The following is a 26,710-nucleotide window of genomic DNA, read 5'->3' on the forward strand; positions in this document are numbered from 1 at the left end:
TCAATACCTCTGCTTATGTGTGCGAAGTTAAAATCCACCATTAATAATATCACCTCTGCAACATGCCTTTCTCATCTTATACTGTATATAGGAAGGTGTTTGCTGCTGTTTCTTAATTAGGTCTGATTAGATCTGCAGCACACATCTCTTATGAATCAGTTTACTGTTTTATCCCATGTACTGTAGATTCTAATCTAGCTTCCCAGTCTGTAACATTTTATATATAGTCACAACCCCACTGCCCTTCTGGTTTGCTTGCTTTTTTTAAAAAAAGGTATACCTGTTCATTATTTCACCCATTCCTCTAATATCATAGTAAGCTGCTAATGCAGTAGCATCAAGTTTTTTACATTATATTTCTTTTGTTTGAACATTAGCATTTGAGAATGGACTTTGATTTGCTTTAGGTTTGATGTCACTTTAGGTTTGTTTTTAGTGTTGCCATGGGTTTTTATGGATCCCATATTTGTGCATCTTGTATCCCCCGTTTCCTTGTTTAAATACTCCTCAAGTACTGTCTTTCAGGTGATAGTAAGTTAAGGTTCTGAGTACTTGGTTGTTAAAAATTTCCCATCACACTGTTTGGAAGAGCAGGTGACTCAACCGTGGTGTCCTAGATTTAAATTAAAATAAAGGATTGCTAAGAGTGACCTGCCTGAAATTCCCCCTCTTAATTCAATTGGTAAAGTCATTTCTTCTCTCCCTGATCTGCTACTCTATAATGTGGGACAGCCAGAACACAACAGCTGCTGCTAACCAGTGATGGATGAGGTGTGTCTCCTTCCATATGTAAAGTATGTACTGTAGTGTCTTTCTGGTTCCAACCTGCATTGTACCATTTTTCCCAGAAGAACCCTAAAGCACCAAAAACCTACGCCCTTCTTCTCCAATCCAGTTTTCCTCCTGCCTCCCCGGGCCTGCATGTAGCAAGAATAGATTTCCTGGGAAGATCACTGTACAGTTCGGAATTACAAACTAAATTCTTCATTTGTCTCGAACAATTGTCTGTAGACCTTTTTCTATGTCATTTGTTCCAAAAGTGATTGTGGCAACTAGATCCAAATCATATCTGGCCAGGAGCCTGTTCACTTACTGAGGGAAATCTGCAACCTGGCATACATCACGCTGTACAAGAATCCTATCTCACAGTGCACTATCAACAGGGCTCATAACGAGTCCCCCAATATCACTGCACCTCTTTACTAGGCGAAGCAAGACCAAACCATACATTTGTTTGTAATTTGTCAGTGCCCAGACCTATCTCCAGTTAGGTCTACAAGTAGCCGCCGTCTCTGGAGACGAAACTTCTTTGCAGTGGGCATGACCTTCCCTGTCATTGTGGCTTGTGGTCACACAGCTACATCAAACTCTCCCCTCCTAGTTATTCTGCTAAACCATTGTAGTTGCAAGCTGCGTCTCAAGCCCATGGGTTTTAGACTCAAGGTGCTCAACCAGCTGACTCCATTTGCAGATGAGCTCTCCCTGGAGGTTTCCATTCAGGAAGTCAATTAGCGTGCAGTCCACCTACTACAATAGCTTCACACTGCTCATTCAAATTATTTACAGTTAATCCTACCCCCTCCTTTCATCTCTGTGCAGAAATTCACGGTGTCATATAAATGACAGATTAACATCTGAAAGATTATGATTTCGTTACTTGTCCTCACCAGTCCTGTGTGTGACATCACATTAAGATTTTAATCTTCCTTTAAGTGCAAGCTGAAAATTTCGGCACAGGGTGAGAATTATGTGTCGTCAAAAAAAATCCTAGGTTCCTGCTGTTTGGGAAAAGGGGCTTTATATGTGATGGATAAGCCCTGGTTCCCTTAATGAGCTGTAACAGAAGGAGCTTTTATTTTTGCCAGCAGGATCACTGATCCGAAAGGACATCTAGTTTCTCTCTGGGTGGGTGGTTTCGAGGAAGGTAATCCTCCAATAAGATGTCCTGCAATTTATGGCAAATCAGAGAAGTCCTGCTGACAAATCCTTGTGCCAGCTCTCCCCTGAGCTGTCAGACTGTCCTCCAACTGCAGCCTACAATCCACCAACCATTGTCACCCTGACACTTGCTGGAGGCTCTGGTGTTTTCCCAAGGTCACATTGCTGGAAACACACCCTCCTTAACATTCTTCCCTTCCCCATAGAAGGGGACGAGATAGATACAGAAAACAGATACTGTAGATGAGATAGAGCGAAAGAGAGAAAGAATAGTATTTTTGCCAGACCTATTTTGAGTAGTTATTTTGTAATTTCATTGCCTTGACTGATGCAAGATGCATCATCAAGAGGAGTTGGTTTCTTAGTCATTGTGACTGGTACAGAATACTATAGCCTGTTTTTAATGCACTGTATTACTTCTGTTCCATGTTTTTTGACAGAATATAAGACTCTTGTTGACTAGAAACGAGATGAGAGCAGGCATGCCCATAAAGTGTGCGTGTAGCTGTTCAGTGAATCAGGCTGTGCTCTTTCTGAGCCAGTAACTGCTGAGACAATATGTTTCCCACAGCTATCTAGCCACCAAGCTCTCTCAAGACACATTACCAGGACCCCAGGAAACACGAATACACACATACAGTAGATAGAAAGTGATGCAGGGTGAGAGTGCAGGGTTTTGTGCTTTGGGAGGTTAGCTACATTTTGTAATGCACTTAATCTTAAGATCCAGGGTGCATTTAGTAAAGAAGTGTGTTTGAGATAATACATATACTGTATCTGGTGAGATAATACCGCCATGTATCACCTTCTGTTGTGCTTGCTGTTCACAGCCCCTCCAAATCAGTCAGAGTTTGATTGCCTTGAGTCTTGGCACCCTTGTCTAGCTGCTTTGTCTCATTTCCTCCTTTGTGTTTGGTCATCAGCTTGTTCTCTCCTCCTTGCCCCGATGATAACAGAGGTGCACCAGATGTTCATCATCAACATTTCGGCTGTTTTGTTATTAATAAATGAAAAATAATTAAAAAAGAGCTCTGACCAGAGAATGCCGAAGGAGAAACTGAAGTAGAAGTGTCATTAGTCACAAGCTGGAGCTCCAGAGATCAATTTTTTTTTTTTACAAGAGAAGGAAGTGAGAAAAATACCGCACAGAGACTATCAGAAAAACTCACACAGAGTGTTGTACATTTGAAGAGGACAGGATCCCTTGCCAGCATCCAGTAATCTGTCTTTCAGTGTGCTTGTTGTGAGGAGAGCTGTTTTTACCCTAATTAACCAGAAGCTCTAAATTGAAGTGGTCATCAGAGAACACTGTACAACGTAACAAACCAAATCTAGAGTGGATTACATTCAACTCTTAAAGCAAACACATTTAGTACACAGGACTTTCTTGTCCAAGCAAATTGTTTTTTCCATGCTGAATTCATCATACAGTGCACCTAAATCCTCTGACTCTACACATTCAGCCTTATGCCAATAATTATTGTATAACACATCTGAATTGATGGTTATGAAGACAAAATGTGAAAGAACATTTCTGACTGAAAATTATTTCAGTCAGCAGTTCAGCCTTGGGTCTTACAAGTAAGATGACAAGGAGATGATATCAAAATAAATGTATTCCTTATTGGTCTTCATACAGAAACTTTAACACTCACTGTGAGAATGGGAAAAATGTTAACAGCATGACAGAGGCCTATTGTGCTGCCTGAGCTCCAGCACAAAAGCCACAAGTCTGCACAAACCTACAGAAGTCTTTACAACCCATTTCATGGCCTACTTGCTATGTGCAAACAGAACAAGTCTTCTAACTGATTCGCCAGAGAGTCTTGAAACTGCTACACAGCATCCATGGTGTGAAGAAGACATGGCAATATTTTATTGTTTAAATTAAGGTTTTATTTTTCAAAACCTAAAACTGAGGCAATGTAACTGCTTCAGAGCTAGTTGTGTAAAAAACAGCAGCCGTGTATCTTGGGTAATGAACTTCTCTCCTTCAGCTTTGAAGCCTGAATCTGCCTCATTCCTTTTGAAAGTTTTATTAATGGCTCTCGTCTTTGATTCAGGTGGCACCCAGCATTGTTTTGAAGATCAAGGACAGAGTCTTAAAGGTGGTAAAAATTTCCATGCCTTTCATTATTAAGGCTCCAGCAGCAGCTCCTGTAAGAAGCACCATAATGCTGATTTGTCCTCCCTGACGTTGATTAATAAAACATCGGCCTGGGCCGCCAGGCTGCAGGCCTTGCAAAAGAGACCGTGACCTTGCATTATTTATACTCCACTCTTTCGAGCCTATGCCCCAAAATTACTTTCCAGATTTGAAGCATGCTTTCCTCTTGGCAGGAAAGAGCAGTGTGCACCATGTCTAACTGAAGTTGCCACTGAAGAATTTGGAAAAGCAAACATTTTCTGTGGTGTGCTTCTTTAGAGACTCTGAAAGACAGCACAGAACAGCATGGTCAGGGACCAGTGTGTCTCACCACCAGTGAAGGACTTTTTGTTACACAGCAGTCAACAGCCCTACATGACTCCATAGTATTGCAGTTTGCATTTATTCTGGTTCAGTTTTCAGAGCATTGCACCTCCTAAATAAACTTTGCTGTGGTAAACTCATTTCATTTTCATTGCCTGAGATCTACTTCACTTTGCTCTGCTGTGGTTTCCCATGATCAGTCTCATGCTTAAGTGTGATACACCTTACATTTCCTTTACTGCAGTGTACCGCACCCATGCTTTACTGATTTACTGTCATTATATCATGACACAGCCTTTGCATTGCTTTGCCCTTGGTATCCCACAGCAAACTGGAGATCTGATTTCATGCTACATCCATAACATTTTATAAGAACAGGTTCTAACTGACTGGAGCAAAATGCTATATTTTTAACTCTGTGGTTTCAACTGGGGCTACGTTATGAGTGGAATACCGGTAGCCATATCACCCTGCAACTCAGAACTGGCAACCCACTGAAGCTCAGCAGGTGTGAGCCTGGTCAGTACCTGGATGGGAGACCTCTGGGGAAAAACTAAGCATGTGTGGTGTTCCTGGTTCTGAGACATTTAGCAGAGGGTAGGTTCATATACAACTTGTGTTTGGCACAAACACAGATCTGCGTTTTCCTGTCAGTTTTGATGGCCACATTCTTTGTGTGTACTCAATTTGTAATCATCAAAAACAAGTATATCATTGCAGTCAAGGATATTTCTTTGCATAGATATACACATTCACTGGCCACAATATAAGGAAACTCTACATACAGGCAGAGCAATTTGAACAGATCTTGGCATATCTGACCAAGGTTTGAAACAGTCCCACCCGAGGCTGTGATGAGAGTAATAATATTGAGGGATTGAGACTGTACTGTATATCCTATCTGTTGTCCCCTTTCTTGTGTAGTTTTGGAATCTGGGACAGGTTCTGGCCAGAGAGGATAATGTAAGTTTGTTTCATGAATACAAACAGCACATAGTCCCTCACTGAGAGTCTGTTCATGACTGGTACTGTACATACTCTACATGTCTTGAAGGCAGACAAACGTTTGAATTACGCTTTTTTGTCTCACAAATGCACTCATTAATGAGAAAGTTCCCTGTTTCAAGTGGATGGCTGTGAGCGTGCCAAGAGTGAAGAAGAATCAGGTATGCCAGAGGCTGTCATGTTGGGCACCCAGGGCTGATGCTCTATGTAAAACAAATTTATGCTCAATCCAGCAACCGGTCCCCATCTGGGACCAGCAGCCGCAGTTGTCACACTGTCTATTGCATTCCTGCCTGGAAAGAAAAGCCAGATATATGCATCTACATTACCTGCTTCCTTAAATGATCCATGGCATTAGAACAGACAGTGAATCTTTCTCTGCCAGAACTTTTCACAAGAAGCAACGTGTTCATTTTTAATGTATCACTAGACCAAATTCAACTTCAATTATGATGTAAAAACAAACTCCAAGACAAAAGAAAAAAAAATGACAGAATGAAAACACTCTAGTATCCCTGCTTCCGAAAACAGGATCTGCCTCAACCACCTTTCTGGGAAGCTGGTTCCAAACACATCCTTGTCCTCTATTGCATTTTCTTTTCTAATAACCTAGGAGAAATTCTTATTTGGCATGTTTACCCTATCATCATTGCCTGCTAGTATTAATCTTCTTATGTCATAAACTAGGACTTGGAGTAACTCAGAAGCGAAGGACCAAAAGAGATAACGAGGGGAAAGCTCTTGAGTGCACATCCTGCTTCCCATTCTCCAACAGAAAATTCTGAATATTTCATGTGAATTAAGCAGAAGTGCCTTTCAGTCGGAGACGAGCGCAGCTCTGCCTGCCCCTTAGCAGAGGCACAGTGCCTCTCCTTCAACAGTGGAGATCTCTGAAACAGCAAAAGGCTGAGTCTTCTGCCATGCAGGAGGACAGGTTTTACAGTGCCTGGATTTCAGAGGGAGGGACACGACCAGTGCTGGATTCAAAAAATGAGCTGAAACAACATGCTTGCGATCGACTCTCGGTGCTGCAGATCAATAATCGTACACTATCTAGTGGCTGTTCTAGAAACTAGAAGTATGGAAGTGATGGTCGCTCGACTCGCTCCATCAATCACGCGGTTTAGCATTAGAATAGTGGAGCGCCCACTCCGGTCACTTTAGCAGCTGCACCTCCCTTTAGCTATGCGCCCGCAAGGCAGGCTGGGGGCAGTGGCCATGGGGCTGGACTTGAGGTCAGCGTATGAGGAGCCATTGTAAATAGTTGTCAGTGTTTGCTGCTTTGTCCTTGTAACTCACCGTAAACTGAAGTACCCTATCCTTAATCCTTACCCTGTGTGTGTGTAACCACTTCGAGGAGTTTATGGACGGACATAATACATATTGCATTAATGTGTTGTTGCCAGCACATCAGGGGTGTGTGAGCTTCATTCTGTGCGAATCCCCTGGTCATTACAATAGTTTAAAGTGCATCATGTCAATCGGCCTAATTCAATTGGCATTTACCTCTCTTTTTGCACTTTTTGGAGTGATTGTGGGCCTATGAACACCACAATCCGGCCCTGAAAACGACACGACACTGGCTCAGTCCTGTGCCCCAAGTGTCCCGTAATGTACATCTCGGCCTTTAGCCTCAGCGAGCAGAGTGGCGTGCGCTGACTTGCAGATTGCTGGCCAGCCTGGCATGCGTGAAGGTATGGTACATGCACACACTTCCAGACGTGCTGATACGCATCTTGGCTGCCAAGCCCGCACGCATATGGAGGGCCGACAGAGTTCTCGCGCTCTCCTCATAGTCTCACACTCTGGCACGAGCCCGCGCAGGAAAATGTTCAATAATGGAGAGAGCCCACAGGCAGGCTTTGCTCTCCCAGCGGAGCAGATCTCTGGCACTCTACAGCACTTCTCTCTCGGCTCATGTCAGCTGCGCTAAGTGAAGGCAGCTCATGTAGAAGGAGGAATGCCGCCGTGGGGTTGTATGTTTTGCTAGCTCAGCCAACAGCAGGCGATCCGCGTGACCTGGCAGCACTGCGGAACGGTGCCTCCGACTGCGCAGCGCTCTCTGTGTGACAGCAGGTCCGTGGCACCTGCCATTGAGACGCACATTGAGATGCAAGCAGGGATATCTTCATCAGTTAGGGAGCTCCAGCACTGTCGGTGAAGCCAGCACCTAATTCGTGTGTCTCCTCCATGATATCTCACAATATAGTAGATGCATCTACAGTAATCTACAAACCAACATTTTTGCTTTAGGAATTCACACAGTACATAATACTGCAGATTCTAATGACAAAATGACTGAATGAGCCCTTGTAGGCCAGTACAGTACAGAAGTCCAGGTAAACATTTAGGACAAAGGAAAGGATGTGGCATGAAGCCTAGTGTTGGTGTGTTTTTTTGTCCCCACAGTAAAAATAACAGCAACAAACCATTTTAAACATTGACACAATCTGGAGAAATCTATTTGGGGTTACATATTGTAATTTTCCCTAATAGGTTAATAAAGAAACTTAAAAAAGCCTTGACTAAGGTATTTAAAAAGGAAAAACTGAACGTCTTTTTTGCATTCACTGTGCAGTTTTGACATTTTGTACTGTTAATTATTAATATAACAATTAATTAGTAATTAGTAAGTTTGACAGCCGAAGAACTGTGTGGACTGTTAAGACCAGAACACTGATCACGCTGATGAAAACTTGAAAATTCTGACCCCTCAGACTGTGTTCACTCCACTCACAGCTCTGATGACCTTGAGTGCACAGACCCCATGGAATACTGTTTTCTTCTCTTTCTTAGAGGAGGGAAGAAATTACTGAGATAAAGCGCTGTTTCATGCCTTCATTGCATGACTTTTGTTCAACTCTTTCATAAGGTCTCATGATTTACTTTTTATTCCAACAAAGATAATGTCTGTTTATACTGTCTGTACAGTATCTTTGGATATTATTGTCAATAGGTGTGTTGATCTATGTCATGGTTGTTTGTATTTGTCCATTGTCCGTCCATTGTAGTGTTGTACATGTCTGTTTTGTTCCATTTTTTGTGAGGGGAGAAACCTGTCTCTCCACAGCCATCCATTAAGAGGAGCCGGGGGTGAGTTTAAGGTATTTAATCTGGCACTCCAGGTGTGGCTCTCTAGTTTTGTCTTCATTGCTGTGCCGTAACTGTGTCTGTGTGTGGTTACACAAACTGGGTGGTTCTAGGCCTGTTTTTGAAAGCTGCTAGTAGGAAAATTCCTGGGTGAATCTGCAGTTTGTTATTTTGCTGAATGTTTTGTCATTCTCTCTCGTAAATACTTTCCTTGCACAAGAGCACTTCAGTAAACTGACTCACTTGCACCATATTTTGTCTGCCCTATATTTTAAAGACTCCCGTGATCACCCCGAACTCACTGCCATTTGATTTAGACACAATTAGATTCTCTGTTACTATCCTATCATTCTTCATCAGCCTTTGTTTTCTACAATGTAGAAATTTCCTTCATCTTTCTTCTTTTTTAGATAGATTCTTCCCTTTCAGTGTCTGATTTTTACAGTATGTAATACTCCCTCTGTGTCTACAGCAAACACTACCACTGTATTGAAGGTTTGAAAATGTCAGTGACTCTGTTATTCTCTTCTGTCCTGAGAGGCAACAAAAGTCAAGATTATGTTTCCTAGGTTCTAATGCATAGAATATTTGTCAAGAAGAAAACAATATACATTGAAGTTTTTTTGATTGCAGTATTGCTAAAACACCCGACAGTTCTCTCTGACATGGGTCTCATTTAATTACTGTATGTCCTCAGAGATATTGCTCTCCAGGTTAAGTTAGTATCCCTTCCTCTTGTTTGGCATATGAGGAAAAAACAACAGGGCTGATTTGATAAAGAAAGCTCATGGCCGCTTTTTGAATTCCCATAATTCATTGGTATCTTTTATTTGGGATGGTTTATTTGGAGGCTGGTGTGCTCTGATTCATAACCTTCTGTAATAGCTGTGAATGAATTGTATCGCACTCCTGTCTGATGACATCTGTGCTAGACTTGATGCATGACTCATGGCGCTGGCTCTCCGCTGCTCAATGTGGAGAGAGCCCATCAGAGGCAGGTGTGCTGTCCACTGAAAAACCGACAGCCCATAGTTGTCTCTGTGAGGGTTCGAGTCATAGGTTAAAAGCTTGTTTTGTCTGTCACAGTGTGAGGTGCTCCCTTAACAGCCTAATGCAGCTGGTTGACAACTTCATTTTACGACAATGACATCCTTTTATCTTATTCACTCAAATCCTTTTCTGTAATAAGCCAATAGCAGGAACCATGTTTTTTCATTGTATCAAGGATTCTGGGATGTTTCAGAATTTAGATGTTTTCATTAACTTTAGTGTCACTCAGACAGTTCTGGTGCTGCATGGCCTCACAGTCATCTCTTTCTCACATCATCTGTTGGTGACATAGTTCAGCTACTGTAATTATTGGCTTAATTCCATCAGTTTAACACCTTTCTGGGTCTAATGCAGGTGAGGATTTAAAGAGACTTATTAAAACAGCTGGACTGAGAAACTCAGCACTCAGAGGCAGACTCCTTCAAAAGCGCCCCTCACGTGTGATGGCCCTGGTGCAGCCAGAACTGTAGATGTATGAAACAGATTGTGTTCTGGCTCCAAGGGCCACCTGCTTCAGACATGTTGCTAACAAAGTAGCAACACTGTGAACATTGAATGTGTCACATTAATCTTTCATGATTGTTGTTGTTTTAAGAGTTCCTGCGGGTAGTTCAAATGCTTTTTTTTTTTCATTTTATAACTTTGGGAGTTAGTATCCTTTAAGTTGATAAGCCTGGAAATTGTGGAAGTGCCTTATTCTGTATTTGATTTATTTGCTGCATATTGTTGTAGCCATTCTGAATAATTGATATTTTGTTGGTTTACATTTTGACAGTATTGACACTGTAATATCCAAATCTACAATGTTAGAGATATTTCTGTTGGGTTTACAAACCATTACTTGTCTATTGCTCATCTACTGTAGCTTGTCAGAGTTTTGTCTCTTTCTGAAAGGTTCACTGGCTGCTTTCTGAGAAAGACAAATAATAATACGATCACTGTCCAGCTGGGGGGAAATAATAGTGATTTTTTTCAAAACAAATAATGTTTTCTCTAAATTATGTCCTTTTTAACAAACATACATCCAGAGGGGTATTCTGAGAGGGGTATTAACAATAAAAGAAACACGATTTTAACAGATTATCACTGTTATTATTTGCCTTTAGTAATACCCAAGGATCTTGCCTTTATTTTTGGATAATTCCCAGAAGCCATGCCAGAGAAATCAGGCTTATGCTGAATATATCTGTTTAACATACAGTACAGGTTGCTGTCCCAAAGCATACCATTATTAAAAGTCTGAGAAAGAGTTTTTATATTTTTGTGATAAATACATCTTCAGTTATTATATTTGCAGTTTAAAGCTACCTGTACATCTGTAGCTCTGCCTGAACCTAAGCCCTAGACAAGTAACTGGGTTTTCTTATAATTCACTACCCTGTCCAGAATTCAGTCAGCTCTTTACCTCTGTAGTGAGTTTAATAGTAATCAGATGCACGTTGTTTGCCTTGTTAACAGGTTTGTGAGAAATCGTTTTGCTAAGCTTCAGGTGACCACCCTGAGCCACAAGCAGTATGACACAAATTGTCATTTAAGAGAAGGACTTGCAGCAGATGGGCTCGACGGCCACGCTTTTATCACATCAATTGCATTAACCTTTGTAAATTAAAGAGGCCTCCCTTTTCAAGTGAAGCCCAGTACAAAGTAGGGGCAATTAACCTCTGGGGCCCTTCTAATTGCACAATGATTCGTCAAACGTGATTATTTTGTCAAACTGACAGAAGTTGTGGCAGAATATGAATAAACATAGGTCCACACTAATTTTTAAATGGATTTTTTTTTTGCAACTGCAGCTTTTCTTCTCATGCCCAGCCCAGTTTAGTTCTGCCTATTTGTTAAGCAGCCTCACTCGCCACTGAAGGTCTAGCAGCACCTGTGTGAATTCTTCCCATGCGCTGTCATTGGTGCCTGTCCTGCAGCCCTCAAAATAGCAGGGGCATCGCCTGGAGGAGTGATGTGGTTCAAAACAATTGTTACTGATGTGCAAAGACCTGGAAATACCTTGCACAAATACTGTATCATATGCGCCCCTAGATATTCTTGGCCAATTGTGCACCATAGCCCGAGGAATCACAGTCATCACAGGTAATTGATGTATCCCAGACTCAGACCATCTGGATGATATAGCAGGCAGCTGTGTGCAGCAGCGCTTAGGGCTTCAGATTGTGGGTTCAAATTCTGGGTGACGTGCTGCTGCCCTGCATTTGAGCAAGGCACTCACAAAAAGAAGCCTCTGTTGTATAGATGAGTGCTAATGTAAGCTGCTTTGTGTAGGATTTGATTTTCACAGTCACACGGACTGCTGGAGTCACACCACAGGGAGGCACAGTGTGAAAGGTGTACTGTTCAGTATGACCAATGACCTAAAAGACAGTCAATAAATGGTTTTGTAAAGAAAAATGTTCCACAATATGAAAGTAGTTCTTGCTTAAAATTGTAATTCATAGATGTTGCTTTGCTCCCAAGCATATGCATGCCTATAAAGGGAACTACCGCATCTGCAAAATTTTAAATATCAAATGCTTAATGTGATGAACAGATATACAGCCTGTTAAGAAATCATTGAATTAAAAAAGCCATTTTAAATGCACTACAAAAACATGGGGGCTGGGGAGGGGGGTCATTTTGTAAATACATGAAATTAGAAGATCATGCAGAATCACCAAAAAATAAGAAATAAAAATATGTAGACTTGTCATTTTCCATCTCTGTACGTTTAAAAACTGATGGTGGTATAAAGTTACAGAGATCTTTCTGTCCAGGTGTGCTCAGCTGTGATTTGTTGTTTCTTGTGTGTTTGTACTTTTGCTTTTAAACAACACTGAAGAGTTCATTTCTTTGTTCTTGCATCGCAGGGCTCCTTCCTTTCTGGGATTATTTCTTGCTGTTTCTGAAGACAGATTATCCTGTCAGTCAGGAAGCAAGGTAAGTGCTCTGGCATCTTCGTCCCTGCTGCAGTGCTCTATCAAGGACACTCTGACCTTGTACGTCCGCCTTGCTTTGCGGTCAAGCCTGTGCAGAACTGCAATTCCCAGCAGCCCTTGATAAGAATCCTTGCTTACAAAACGCATCCAAATCTGCTGAAAAGGAAGTTGGGGTCTGCGGTTTTATTGTTATCTGACATTCAAGTTTGCCTTTATTGAAAGGCTCGAAGCTCTTGGGATTTGGTACTGCTTAAAGTCGTTCTTGTGCAGATTGAGAGATGCGAAAGATGTTGATGGGGCACTGCTGTCAATGTTTCCTGCTAAATTTGAAAAGGATCAGAGGAGTTATTTCTTGTGCTAGAAGTGACTAATAAAGTGTTTTGTCCCAGGATCTAGAACAGTCTAAAAATAACATAAAAACACTCCCTTACACTTTGACTACGTGTAAGCCTGCTGCCTCAGCTGTGTATGCCTTTATTCAAGGTGTACAGCTATTCCTGGTGTTATTCCCGGAATTTGGTACAGTATTGGCTCCAGTGGCTGGGAATCCCAAATCCCAGTTCAGGACTGGCCAGATGCCACCAGGATAGGAAAGCAATCCTTGCTGGAGCTCCTCCTTGTCAGAAGGGGAACAGGATGCCGGGGGATGTGTCTCCCACACACCTAATCCTGAGCAAGTGGGGTGGTGCAAGATGACTCTGAAAAGATGTTGTATTTCTGTGTGTGGAGAGTTATCTTCTCCACTACCGCAAGTGTTTGTGTGTTCAGTGTGAGACTGCAGCGGTCAGCTCCATTGTGAAGCATCTTTTAATATTCTTAGGATTCTGACATAGGCCATGGGGGAAACAAACACGTCTGTAAACAGTCTCAGTTTCTCCGTTTTTAAAGTTGTTCTTTATCCAGCATTGTGGCCAGCCTTTAAAATATATATATATATTTTGTTGTAAATCTAATATTTGGTTGGAAAAATTCTCATTATTTTACAGTCCTCCTGTGCTTTAGCTTTACAGATGCATACAGTAAACTTGAGCAACTGCCTTCGCATTGTAAGAGCCCCTTTCGTTTGTTCTGGTTTGGTAAAGCACCTTAGAATCGTGACCTTAGGAACACATAGCAGTGATCAGATTTTCATGTATTCTCTGGGTCACAGTATGTAATATTTAATCATTACTCATTTAGATTAGAGTGATGACACCTGCCCAGTCTCAGGTTTAAAAGTTCTGACCTGCAAGATATTTCATACAAATGAGGTGGGGACAGATGTCATATGCAAGCTTTTCAATTGTCAAGCAAGTTGACAATATTAGTTCCTGGCAGTAGTGCCGCAGGACACAAGTTCTTCCAGTCATGTGTATCAGCGTAACAGCACTAGCAAATAGCCAACGGACTTTGTACTCAACACTTAGGAAAGGAACCCCAAGAAGGATTAGTCATGGTCAGCATCCCCCATAACAAACATACAGCTTGTTAAATTATCTTCTGAGTGACCTCCTTCCTGGTAATTCAGTGCCATACTTACTTTTAGGACATTGCTCTTAAAAAAAAAACCAGGCAGACCAGTGGCACTGTGGCTAAGAATCTGTGCCTGTGGCTGGAAGGTTGCCGGTTCAAGTCCCGTGACTGGCAGAGGAATCCTACTCCGTTGCCCCTGAGCAAGACCCTTAACCCTAATTGCTCCAGGGGTGCTGTATAAATGGCTGACCCTGCACTCTGACCCCAAGCTTCTCTGTTCCTGTGTGCCCATGTGTCTCATGGAGAACAAGCTGGGGTATGTGAAAAGACAAATTCGTAATGCAAGAAATTGTATATGGCCAATAAAGTGATCTTATCTTCTCTATATAACAAATGTAAAGAGAAAAAAAGAGTTGCAGGGCCTTCAATGTGTGGACTGCAAAAACTAAACAGCATGTTTACAAATTGTGCATCATTTGTTTCTTCTTTAAGGTTGTAAATGTTACTAAATGTAGGACACAATAGTTTATTTCAAGATCTATTCTTTCTACAGAATAAACACAGATCCCAGAAGCCCTTAGTCCCGAACAAGTATAGACAGTCTGGGAAATCTGAACTTTTCTGATTGCTCCAAAAAGACTTTAGTCTTATATAAAAGAATATAATACAAATCTCATTGCATTAATAGGATACCTCCTAAAAGATCAAAATACATGCATAATTTTGATATAATCTGGAAATGACTAGGATAATTTAACTGCAGTTAATTTATAATGTGAAATATCCTTCAGAATTTTATTGACCAAGACAGAGGCATCATGCTGCCTAAATGTCTGTGTTTATCCTGGAATACTCTTCTCCTGCTGTGTCAAACTTCCTTAGCCTGCTTCACAATGACAGGGACACTGCTGTTAACCCAAATTATTCAAAGAATGTCATTGTATTGTGTGCGCTGCACGGCACTTTGTTCATGAAATTGGTTTTGTTTTGGCATCTGTAAAGCTTTTTGTGATACAAGGCGTACACTATACGAATAGACGTCACTCTGGATTGTATCACTCTGTCCGGGAGAGATCTTGAAACCTCTTCTTGCCATAGTCTGCAGTAACCAAAATCTAGAACCAAACACTTCGAGTGCAGGCGCTGTGAAAGGCAGAACAAAAATAGCTCTGGTGATTTCAAGATGACAATTTCATGGCAGGAGGATGCTCTCTAGTAGTATAAACCGGATCTCACAAAACTGCAGGAAGCTTCTTATTCATTTGTAGTGTTTCTGAAATGCTTGTTAGAGCTTTGATGCTGCTGCCCTGCAGTTCTGTTCCATAAACCAGAAATCAGGACCTTAGATTACTGCTCTCGTGCTGTATGGTGCTGCTCTCGGCCTCTCTGAGGAACACGAGCTGCAGCTGACCTCATTTCTCGAGGACTGTGACATTCTAGGGGCTAAAGCAGTCACTTCTTTGCCTTCTGTTTGCCTAATGTGTCTTCTCCTGTGTGCGCAATGGAGAACACACGCAATGACATGATGTCCAGAGAGCTCATTCGAGACTTCTGCAATGCTTTAAAAACATATAAATAACATATTTGGTGGTGGGGTGGCTCTGTGGTGAAGGATCTCCACCTGTGGCTGGAAGGTTGCCGATTCGTATCCTGCGGCTGGCAGAGGAATCCTACTCCGTTGGGCCCCTGAGCAAGGCCCTGAACCCCAACTGCTCAAGGGGCGCCATATAGATGGCTGACCCCACGCTCTGACCCCCAAGCTTCTCTCCCTGTCTGTGTGTCTCAAGGAGAGCAAGCTGGGGTATGCGAAAAAGACAATTTCCTAATGCAAGAAATTGTATATGACCAACAAAGTGATCTGATCTGCTATAGTCCTGTTCACATTCAGAAAGCTTGTTCGAGGGAGGCTTCTGGCTCATTGAGGCAGGCTTTGCCACGATCCGGACCGAACGTTAACCCAGAGGGAATTACCAGACCCGCCAGAGCCTGTGCTCCGCCGCACTAACTGCCCATGCATACTGTAGCTCACCCCCCGCTAAATATTTCTGATTATGATAATTATGAGAAATGGGAATAGCCACAGTTGAATTAGTAAGTGGAATTTTTTTCTGGAATGAAACAGTTATTTCACAATAATCTAAAACCTGGTTTCTACCGCCATGATCTTGACATGGGAAACTTAATTTCCATAAACGGCAGCTGTGTTATCAATGACAGAATGTAGACCTTAACTCAGGAATTCCACATTACGGACATTCTATCACTCGATATCTTATTCTCTATCTGAAAGTTTTTATTCGTTTTAATCATTTTGCAGCTGTCTAAGGTGCTGGATTTGATCCCACACCTCGGTTCTTGTTTACAGAGTTTGACATTGCGTTCAGTGACCTACAGGCCCCAGAATAAAAGCAATTTGCCTCGGAATGGAGCTGGGTCTCCTTGACAACAACCAGCAGAACAGCAGGGTCTTTACTAGCCCAGGAGTGACACAAACTGCGCACAAACAGGGACTAATCACACTCCCAATCTCTCAGAAGTCCACAGCAAGGACCCAGGCTCCTGGGGATTTCAGAGAGAGCAGCCGCTGAAGATGATAGAGTGCATCGGCAACAGATCCTGTGGCTAAAGCGACACAGAGCTCAGCATCTGCTTCCCGATAAAATGAACAATCGTAGAAGTGTGTGCTTTGTGTTGAGACAGGCAGGAGTATGTCAGAAGGCACTAGAATCAGGATAAATGAAAAGGTTGTTAGTGCTACTATGTGTGTAGTATTCCCAGCAAGAGGTTGAAAATCCTTTGATGCTGTCCTGAGATATCTGTATAAACCTAAAACTGTGCAATGTCATATTGCACAAGGCTGGAACAGTGCTTGTATAATGAGTACTAGGTGTTATACAGTAGCTCCTGTACAATATTACATGAATTATAAAAGCATGCTATTGATTGAGTAGTATATGTGGTATGGTACTACATGTATAATCTGTTGCATTCTGCCCATTTTTTTCTTGAATTCTCTTGTTCTCTTGCATTCCTACAATAAAAGCAAGTTTTGTGGCAGACATACAGTATTACCACTTTGCAGGCCGATCTTGGAAGCTCAGCAAGGCTGGGCTGGTCGGTACTGGGAAGGAAGGCCTCTAAGGAAATGTGGGCAGCTGCTGTAAGTGGTATCGGTGGACCAGCAGGGGGCGCTTTTCCTTTCTTCTCCTCCTCCTGTGGTCCAAATCTTCCAAACCAGTCAGTACCCACATAAGGTGATTGGGAACACCGTGATATAGGGGGTACCATCGTTCCAATGAGATGTTGAGGTCCTGACCACTAGAGCATTAAAGATCCTGTGGCACTGTTTGTAAGTGGAGTATATGTTAAGCAGTTGGTATCATGGTGCCCTCGCAGCTGCACACCTGGGTAAAGAATGTGCCGCAGTGCAGGCTGGGAATCGTTGCCGGGGGATGGACTGAGGGTCAGCCAGCTAGCCGCTAGCTGACCCTGGTCATGTAAACAGTTGTGTGGAGAGACAGTAAGTATGGATTTAAATAGGTCTACTGTTGTTTAGCCCTGTTTCTCCCAGGACCTGTATCCACCCTCACCTTGTGTGCCTGTTCCCACTGCTGCCCTCGTGTATACAGTACATTCTCTGTTCAAGACTTTTTATGGTCTCTGTTACTTTCCCTGGTGAAGTAAAGTGGTGCAGGTGCATCCCGATAGGAGCATAGTCCTGTTTATTTCCCACACTGCTGAGTCACTGCAGTATGGTAACCCTGTTGTCCGGGCTCAATTCCATGCTGGGGTGGCACAGTCTGGTCTTCCTAAGAGCCCACCTTTGTTCAGCTGGTGAAGCAGGTTCTCAGTCTTCCTCCTTATCTGCTGTGTAGTGTGGCTGTGTCTCATCCTGGTGGGGGCTGCACACTGTACTGAGGTTTGTTAACTGTCTCTTCTGATATGCTTCTTCAAACTTGCAGAGAAAGTGAAAACATTTTGTGTTTTATGCTCTACTGAAATATTCATTAATACTTGCAGAACATCTAAAAAATGCACTATAAAGTGACTGGCACAACACACAAAAATCAGTTTACGAAATGGAATGATAAATTCAAACAAAATAGGATTAACAGAAATCACCCTAACTCACTGATGCCTTTTAGAAACTGTGAAACACATGTAATTGTCTTCAGCCTGTGTGCTCCAATCTGCGCAGTGTGGTTTGTTCCCATTTGTAACTGCACAGACTGCAAACCCCTCTGATCTTCAAGCCTCATCAGAATCAATGGAATGAATGCTGCAGAGCTGGGGACATGTTGCATGAAGTCAGGATAAATGACAAATTCACAGCAGAAGTGCTTCAGCTGCCTACTGAGTGGAGGAGAAAATGGGAGCATTTGTATTAATTTAATTGTTGAGAAAAACGTTTCAGTTTTCTGAATTTCTTTTAACATTTACAGAATAGCAATTTTGCATTTCTCAGAGGAGTAGTGCACATATCCCAGCTGCCCTTCCTCAGATGCCTTGCAGTTGGTTACTTTATTTACAGAGGTTATAAGACATTAGTTTCTTCTTTCTTTTTTACATTTGTTCGCTCAATCACACTATACTGGGTCAACAAATTATTTCCCTCGAACTATTTGTGAATCCCATGATTTACCTCAGTAAGTTTCACCTTACTGCAGTGATTTATCTTCTCTGTTCTCTAGTGTTATACTATAACTAAGAAGAAAGGCTCCATTATCAGTGATTACTGCAAGCTCTCTTAGAGGAGGCCCAGTTCATGCTGCAACACACACGTAAGGCGTCTATCACGAATGATCGCAGGCCAATCGGGAGGATGAACCCTGTGCGGTACCTCCGTGGTCAGGAGACAAAGGGAAAGGATCAAGTAGCTTCCGATCCAGCAGAGGACTAGGCAAGAGATGTGGTCATGGGCAAGTTCCGTAGTGAAGGGCATAGAGAAGGCTTCAAATCCAAGAGTGGACTAGTCAAGAGACGTGATCAAAGGCGAGTTCAGTAGTTTGTATCCAAAAGGGGCGTAGAAGAGGCTTCCAATCCAGGAAAGAGCTAGGTGAGAGACATGGTCAAGGGTGAGTTCCGTAGTTCGTATCTGAAGGGCTTAGAAGATTTAGAAAGGATGGTGAGCTAGGAGCTCCAAAGTGGTGACCAATACCAGACAAAGAACAGAGGGTTTTAAGAGAGTTTAAATATTGTGAGAGGAGGAAGGTGTGCGGACAGGTGGAGTGTCGTGGTTGGTTGATTAACAAGAACGGTGTCGTTTGGAAAAAGTGCTCAGGGCTGGAGTGTAATTAGCATGAGGGCACTTCCATGTGGGAATCTGGCTGGATGAGGGCAGGCAATTACTTACCTGCTACTCAGAACATAATAGGAACATAGCAAGCAATGGCTTCTTTCAAGAAACAGCTAGATTAAATTCTCTGATCAATTAGCTACTATGTTTTCTTAGTAGTAACAGGCACATTTCAGACCAAAATGTGAAGATATCATGGGCCTGAGTGAGTAATTCACTAATGGAAATTGGGATACAATGTTAGGTTTTCAGTGCGCACTGCAGACTGCAACAGCCACAGAAGAGTGGTGATGGAGTGATGGTGTCCTTCACGCAGAGCCCGAGAGATGTGAGACATGTACAGTATAATCACTGCTGAAGTGAGTTCAGGGCTTTAGATTCTTTAAGCTCCATTATTGGTCATCTAATAAGCCCCCTAAGATTATGTTGAGCTCTGTTTCTGAATAAAAATCACACAGTTCTAGTAAGGTTTTGCTTGCACTTGATTTTGAATTCACAGAACTGACAGACAGCACAAAGCACCTATCTGTTAACCTGGTCTCATGCATTTTTCTCCCCCAGTTTGCTGGTTCAGTCCCCTATGCACCTTTTAAATATAGAATTTCAGCAAATGATGACTCTCCGTTAGGGTGCAGAGCGGACCTCTGCGTTCCATACAGTTTAAAGAGATCTGCAAAGAAGTGTAAGCCCTAATTATGTCATTTCAATTTCTTGTGCTGTACTTGAGTTTGGAGCTAGCAAGATTCAAATCATGTAGCTTCCTCGTGAGTTTACTGTAGCTCTTCTGTAATCATTAAAACCTCACAAAAATCAGTTGTACATCCCCAAACCTCTTTCCCCTCTATTTCATGCTGAAAAAAACTTTAGTTAAAACTTTAACCAGAAGTGCTGCATCTGCAGCAGCCCCTGCAGAATCAGTGGTCTGCTCTGGTCTTGGAAGATGCTCTCATTTAGCTTTAAAGGAATGGAGAGGGAGACTGTACATCCGACTTTAGTTATGAGTGGCCAGCAGGGGCTCAGGGCAGACTTCAGTACGTTTATTGGCACTGCAAATTCATGTGGAATATTTGAGATCCATGGACCAAAAGTGTAAGATTGTGGCAGTAACTGAGCCAAATAAGGGCAGGCATTATCTGTAGGTTTCCCTAAAGCAAACCTGTGCTGTCACTTTACACACAGAATGTGTTTCCGCATGTTAATGCAGACAGAATTTGCAGGAAGCTTTTGCCTTGTGAAAACCACAACGCGGCCAAATCGTTTGGGAATATAATCCATAGACTGGCAAGTGATGTCGTAACATTAACTGCGTTTCATCTTCAGTCCAAAAAGTGAAGAAGGAAAATGTATTTTCTTTAATTTACCTAGCTAAAAAAACAGCTTCTTCCAAACGGACAAATTATATATATAAAACTCACTTGAACTGCTTATACTAGACTTTTGTCACTCTTCTTTATTATCCTTTCGGCATTACCATGTTCTGCAGGTTTACAGTAAGCGTGTGTTTATTCCCTTTGCTGTGCAGCTTTTCAATGAGCAAGACCCTGGGGTTCTGACAAGAGGCTGAAGTGAGAGACCATGTTTGTGCTTTTGCTGCATCCATCCAGAACTCTTTCTCCATTTTTATTTTCTCTTTCCGACTCTTATAGTTACAAACACAACCGTGGATATGCCTAGATTTTACTCACACACAACATTCCCACATGTTGTGCACACGAGGCCACAACAGACGTTTGTTTTAAAAAGCAAATCAAAGCTTCTGTTCTCTGTAGTGCAACTCGCTGCACTGAAACTTTCTGTAACAAAAAAAATGAAATATGTTACCAGGTTATTTACTTTATCCGTCCAATCACTTTATCCAGTACAGGGTTGCAGGAGAGCCAGAGCCTATCCCAGCAGTGGATGAGCCCTAGGCAGGATACACCTTGGATGGGACACCAGTCCATCACAGCGCAGACACATGGACACATTACGCTCACACTCATGCTGGACCAGTTTTCTCAGCAGCCAATGAACCTACCACTGCATCTTTGTACACTGGGACGAAACCAGAGCATCTGGAGGAAACCCATGAGAACACAGGGAGAACATACAAATCTCCACACAGACAGCAGCCCAGGTGCAGGATTGAACCCAGAGATCCAGCACTGCAAGGCAGCAATGCTGACCACTGTAGCACCATGCCAAACAATTTTGATATCCAGTTACCATCATTTATTTTGTTTGAAAAATTAAATCTTCAACCATTTTCCCTTATGTACAGTAGCTTCCAATCTGGGAATGTGTGAATAGTCAATGAGCTCAGCTAACTGCTATTACTCATACAGTATAGCACCACAAGAGCTATGAAGACTGAATGTATCCTCCAAAATTAGGTGAAGGACTTACAGTAAGTGAACTCATCTGCCATGCTACTCATTTTGAGCTCCACAATACCGACATCTGAATTAATCTGAAATGGAGGGCTCATGTAGCATTCGCTGACAGGGAATTCTTTGGCTGGTTCAACCCTGTTACTACTTCTGATTTTCTGTCTCTGTTTGTCTTCAGTAAAGCACTCTACAGTCTCTGGTAACAGCCATCCACAATATATTCTGCAGCTAGACATTGGTAGGCAAGAGTTGGTCATGCGTGCAAATGGCATTGATATACGTTTTTATTTCCTTGAGCTGACATGAAAACCCTAGCTAATAATCATATGGGTTTTGACTGATAGATTACTGAACATTGGAGAAGCCAAAGGTTAAACACAGGTTAAAAGGCCAGAGCTCCAGGTTCACATTCATGGGTGTGTTAGTCCAGACCAACAGCACAAAGTTCCCCAGTGTCCAGTTCTTTGATTGTTTTGTTTTTAATTACAGAAATAATTGTGCAGTTCACATACCAGACGGTCTGAGTACTACAAAAAGCTTCAGGCAGTAACTGTATAGGTTAAGAAAACAAGCAGCTTTTCCTAACGTCTGCCAATTTTAAAGTTTTTCAAATAGCAATGCAATGTACGGAATTTAAGGAGTGAGGTTGGGCACCAAGCTCTATTTCAAGTTTACCACAGTAAACGTGCATGCAATCTTTGTGGTTTTCCTGTGTTTTACCTTAATGTTGATCTGTTCCTTTACTACAGAATGTGACTTTTTACCACCCCTCTGTAACCTATTGTCATATTTTCACTCTCCCTCCCTGTCTGTTCTTTCGCCCACTGGTGGAAGCACTACTGATGACTTGAGGAAATACATAGCACATTTCTTCAGGAGGAGTAAGAGGGGTATAAGACTTTTTTTAGGGATGCTTGTTTACTCTGTTGCTGAGCCAGCTGTACTGCTTTTCTCCTCTCCAGTGCCCAGCCTCTGCCCAGCCAGACAGCATCGGTATTACATTAACATGCCTTAATCAGTCAAGAGCTTATTGGAAACAAATCCCTGGCAAAGCTTTTAAAGCTCCTCAGTCCTGTCCTTTTAATTTGGTCCAGCCTGGCTGGTGGGACGGATAGCTGGGCTGAATTAGAGCACGATCTAATCGCCAGGGTAGAGAGACCAGGGATCTTGTCTGTGCTGGTTTCTCCTGGAACTGGCCAGTTATGTGGCAAGGCTGAAGGGTGGGAATTAAGATGCAGCTAACACGGTCAAAAACAAAGACACAGTTCAGTTTAAAGGGATTGGTGAAATCACCTGTAGGTGAGCTAAGGGATTTGGACCCTGTGGTTGTAGTCTGTACCAGAATCGTCCTGATTTCTGAAACACTGGACAGCAATGAAACTGCCTTTATGAATCTGCAACAACAAAAAAAAATAGGTGCCTGCTTTACTCTTGTATCTCAAACTGGGGCATCTTAAACTTGCTGACACAGTAACAATGAAAAAATACAGTATAATATAATTCCAAGTTAAAACCAGCCACCACTTAGTGTCGTTTGCCTTGGTTACAGTAGTGTTTGAATGCAGAAACAAACAGATGGATTAGTGAAAAAATACAAGCAGAAGTGAATTCCACACTGAAAAGTAGAAAGAAAAAACACTTCACTATGAATAACAACACCCAAGACTTAAGTGTACTGAGAGCATTATGGAGTGTTTAGTCACAATCTGGTTTAACCCTCTTGGCTAAGAGACTGGGACCCTCTGAAGAGTGAGGAGTGACCAAGGGGCAGCTGCAGAAGTGGAGATGGGGTGGAGGTAGGATACAAAAAGATGTATGCGAGGGAGAGATGGGGATCAAGTAGGTATTTATAGTGTTTTGGGAGAGGAAATGACCTTAGGCGGATCGCTCGTTACTGACAGCCGAGTCTGATTGAACGTGGTTGTTACCATCCTGAATTTTGTTTATAACATATTTCCAGTTGTGGGTTGCTCGCACATGAAGACAGCTCAGTAGCTGAAATAACTTTGCTCTTTCTGCAGGAGGTTAACCTCTGCTTTCTTCTTTGCAGCCAGCACACACCGATGTACGTAGCTCTCTGCTTGAAGGTCTAAAAATAAGCAGCCATTTACAATACATTAATTTGACATAGTATCTCACCTTTTGTACAATCTGAAGACATGAACAAGAAACGCCTTACATTGCGCCCACAGTTGATATCACCACGTTTCATGCTAATGTATCAGAATATAGCGGTTGGTGGTGCTCAATGCTTTCAGCATGGGTTCACTGCGGCTTACTGCATTGCTTTTCAAAGGCGGACAGCTTGGAAAATTCCCAGGAATGTGTAGGAATTGTCAGCGAGGGCGTTAAGAGCACCTGGTTGGACCCTATGCGGCACTGAGACTGTAGGTCACTAGTGATTGGCGTCCAAATCCCAAAGCCAAAAGGCAAAAAGGTGTAGTCGAGGTGTAAGAACTAGGTCTGGTATCCAAACGGTCGAGAGCATCCGAATCTAAAACGAGAAGCGAGGCGAAGTGGAAGCAGGGGAAAACAAGGTCGGGTAGCCAGAAATCAGGTCGAGTGCAGTTTACGCGCACGAGAGAAAAACCAAGGGTTATTCTCAATAGTGAGCAGGGACTGAGTGGAGTGAGAGGGTATAAGTACTGTAGGGAAGTGCGTGAGGGATGACAATTGATTAATTAGTGTGCGGGTGCTGGCGGGGAGGTGCTTGAAGGAATACGGTTTGTGACAGGAATTCAGTTCCTCACATGTGTGCTCCACCCCATGTCTTCACTCCAACTCTTCCTCTGAGCTGACTGAATGTCCCAGCAAGCGGAACGCAGAGTGAGTTTTCTGACCAGCGGAGAAAGAAGGCTTCAAGCTAGACAGGAGTCACAGGGCTGGAGCTTTATGATGTTTGGAAACAAAGACATATTCCCTGATTTGCCACATTCTCCACTATTAATGAATTGAATAAGTGATGTGCCCATATGTTCATGTTTAAAATAATGATCAGATACTGTATATACTTTATAAAAAAAATGTTTTTTTTTATTTTCCATGTCTTTCAAATCATCAGTCTTAATTTGTTTTTAACACTTTAAGTTGTTCACATAAGGAAAATATCTGTACATTACACTAGGGGAGCAATAGGAGAGAAAACAAAAGAGAAAGAAAAAGAAATCACAAGAAAAGCCCTATGTCTCTTTAACAGATTATAGGCATGTGTCCCACTAATCACCAAACTTGGAAAGGCTATAAAAAGTATGTAGACGTCTATCAAATATTATTCAACCATTCAATAACCAAGCATTAAAATATAGTGCATACGGAACATAGCCACATCTTTAAAAACGAGCCTAAATCAAATTCACCTTAATGAGATCGAGAGTCCCACCCTTACATTCCACATCACTAGAATTGCATATCCTTATCACTTTTGAAGTAGTCCTTCATTTTTTGCCATATTTTAGCGAAGGTGACAAACAAAATCCATTGTCTTACTTAAACCAAAAGAGAACTGATGCTTTCCAGGCCAGGTCGGTGGTTTTAGCTGCCTGATTTCAGCTGCTATCCCCACAGTGTTCGGCAGGAAGGAGTGAGCCAGTTGGCCTACCAACGTGTTCATTCAGCCCTGTTGTTTTCTTTCTTCAACTCCCTTGTTTTTAGAGGACCACGGAACGATTGTCATTAGTAAAGCAGGGAAGGAGCTTTCAGTTTCTCTTAAGCCACCCTGTGCAGCATAACACTGAACCTCGTGTTAGTGAATGTATCTGTAATGTTTAAATACACAGAGGGCCATAAAGCATGAGTAGGAAAGACAGCTCACATTAAGCTTTCTTATTACCCTCCGAATGAGGGACAGTTGTGCCTCTTTTGCAGATGTACCCAAAAATCAGGAAGGCTGCCCAGCTTGCAAAGTGTGTTGGGTCCCAAGGGAACTGTAAACCAGCAGATCTGTTCTACTTTAAGTCAATATCCTATATAAAACAGAACGCAATTATCTAGCACCAGAGATGCTCAGGGACCGTCTTCGCATTTTATTAGACACAAGGTGCCGACCTATTTTCTAGTTCCTATTTTCTACTACAAGTATCACACTTGTACACTTGTACATAGCTGATTCAATATAAACACAAACATCTTCTCATTCTATATACCTGTATAGCTTCACCAACACACTGGCCCTGCCTTGTACTGTCCATACAATATTTCTTCAATACAGTTAAATTCAATATGGGGACTTGATCCACAGAGATTAAGACCTACTTAGAATTGCTGTAAATATGGCGAGAGAGAGAGCTGACCTCACTGGGACATCCCAGATGAGCTATAATCATGGACCACTGTAGTTAACACCCCTTGCCCCTGAGCTCTAAGGGTGTATATTAATGCCCACACCATAGAAAAGACTTCGGTTTTCTGTCTGAAGTCATTGTATTAAATGAAGCAGATCCTCAGTGTAAATTAGGTTGTGAATTTGTTTGATGAGTTAAAATAGGCTTGATTGATAAATCATTAACCCAAAGGCCTACATTAGTACTGTCTGTCTCAGACCATAGGGAACTGCTTTACTTAGTCCTGCATTCCAGATCAAACTTGATTTACGTTGTGTAATTGGCTTTCATACCTCTTGGGCCCTTGTCTTGCCCTAAGCTTTCCCCATCCATCATCCAGGAAAGGAGAAGGGCTGGAAATCGCTCCCAAGTAAGACAGACATCAGCTCAGAGACTGGAGAACAAAGGGAAAGAGGTTATCATGGAGTCTTTAACAGCACTTTCCTGACTGAGTACTGATCAGGACAGAGGGATGAGAGAAGATGGAAAGTTAAAATAACCTAGTGACTAGATCAGGATGGGACAAAATGGTGGCCTTTCATTTGTGCCTATCCTCACGTTCGTACAGTATGATCCCTCCCCTTTGTCCACAGCAGACGGTTTTTTCAGTCTATTCTCTGCTCAGTTTTCATGTGCATGAAAATCCAGCCAAGGGTTGCAATAGGACAGAGCCCTCTTGTTCGAGATGAGCAAACTGCAGCACGATCCTGCTGCTGCAGGTTCAGGGCTGTTCCTGTCTTATTCAGCGGTGCCTCTGGTAGCACGAGTGCAGTGGGACAAGATGGCATTAGCGGTGA

General features: G+C 42.4%; 1 protein-coding gene across 4 annotated transcripts in view; it reads left to right on the plus strand.

Annotated features, from left to right (window-relative positions):
• Positions 1-26,710, plus strand: part of LOC148648018 (disks large-associated protein 4-like) — a 252,800-nt gene that overhangs the window by 50,430 nt on the left and 175,660 nt on the right. For all 4 annotated transcript variants that reach the window (XM_088608349.1, XM_088608348.1, XM_088608352.1 and 1 more), the window contains exon 2: positions 12,409-12,478. The gene's annotated coding sequence lies outside the window, so the exon portion shown is untranslated. The remainder of the gene's footprint in view (positions 1-12,408; positions 12,479-26,710) is intronic.

Source organism: Lepisosteus platostomus, chromosome 15, assembly GCF_059453375.1.
Source record: "Lepisosteus platostomus isolate fLepPlt1 chromosome 15, fLepPlt1.hap1, whole genome shotgun sequence".
Classification (NCBI taxonomy): Eukaryota; Metazoa; Chordata; class Actinopteri; order Semionotiformes; family Lepisosteidae; genus Lepisosteus; species Lepisosteus platostomus.